This window comes from Lupinus angustifolius, chromosome LG01, assembly GCF_001865875.1.
Source record: "Lupinus angustifolius cultivar Tanjil chromosome LG01, LupAngTanjil_v1.0, whole genome shotgun sequence".
NCBI lineage: Eukaryota > Viridiplantae > Streptophyta > Magnoliopsida > Fabales > Fabaceae > Lupinus > Lupinus angustifolius.
The window spans coordinates 28,552,706-28,554,104 of NC_032009.1; positions in this window are offsets into that span (position 1 = coordinate 28,552,706).

A 1,399-nucleotide genomic window follows, 5' to 3' on the forward strand; every position below is an offset into this window, starting at 1 on the left:
AATTAATTTTGATATTTAATCAAAGATGGAGAGAAGGTCGCCCTGGAGGCCTCTTTCTTCTCAGATCATCTTCGAAAGGTCGCACTACGCTGCTTCTTTTCAGTCGATTAAATCTCAAAATTAATTTAGTTCAATTTTTTAAATAACAAAATAAAAAAAAAACTTTTTTCAATGATAAACAAAACTTGCAAAATATATATTTTTGACTAAAAAATATATTTTCTTTAAAATACACTCAACCAACAAACTTTTTTCCACTTAAAGAACTACGTAAGCCTTGATCCCCTTAATGGGGTACGTAGGACCAAAGTCAATATTGTCAGGCTCAATAATAAAAATAATTAATTTTTTCATAACAAGTAACTAATTAATCAGACAATTTAATAATAAAATAAAATAATAATAATAACAATAAAGTCATATATTTTAATGAAGGTACCGCTTAAGGCGGGCGGGTAGGGTGCTAATACCTTCCCTATCTTCTAAGCGACTCCCGAACCTGGATATCAAAAATCCAAAAGCCCAAGGTAATTGGGCTTAAAAGATTTTTCTACATTTTTAACTATAAAATGTAGTGGCGACTCTAAACAAAGTCGTGCAGCCGAAAATCGGGGCGCGACATACTTCCTTTCCTTCATAGTAGCGATAACCTTTCTCCATAAAGTTGGTACTCCCTAATTGATTCATCTAGATTACACCCATGCTACTCATAGAGAGCAACCGGTTCAAAGGCTGCAACCATCAAAACACAAAATATAAGTTGTGCACCAGGTATTATAGGACACTTCCAGGTTTGCATAGTAATCTGTGACCCGTTACTAATCTCATACCCTCAAGGGCGTGTCATAGGTTATCACAGTTCAATAGAGAGTTTCATCATCTTCGGAAAGCTACCCTATTTCTTACAGATCAATCTCCACTACAAGGTCCTCTCAACCAAGTTACACATAAAAGGTATCTCTCTGAATTTTCGACATAAACCAATGTAGTTTCCCTGTGCCACAATGTCTTTTCTTTGACGTACCTTTCCTTGTATTTAAAATGTCATATTTAAAAATTGAGTGTGTCTAAGTTGGGAACTAAGGGTTAGTTCGCTTCCATGTGAACTCCTTTTTTACCCGTTGGATGAAAACCGTTTGAATCTGTGTCGTTTAAATGGTGACCTGGAAATTGTTACTTAGAGAAGTCGGGTTTGTGGAATATGACTTCAACCTTCACAAAAGTCGGTTTAGCAGGATTTAAATTTTGAACACGGTGGAGTCTTCCTAAGGGAAGACGACTTATGAGAAGGGGTAAGTGTAGTTGGTCCAAATCCGACTTCTATACGTGGTGAATGGGATGGGCCGAATGAAAAAATTGTTTATTGGGCCTAAATTTGTTTATTTGTTGGGGGCCTAAT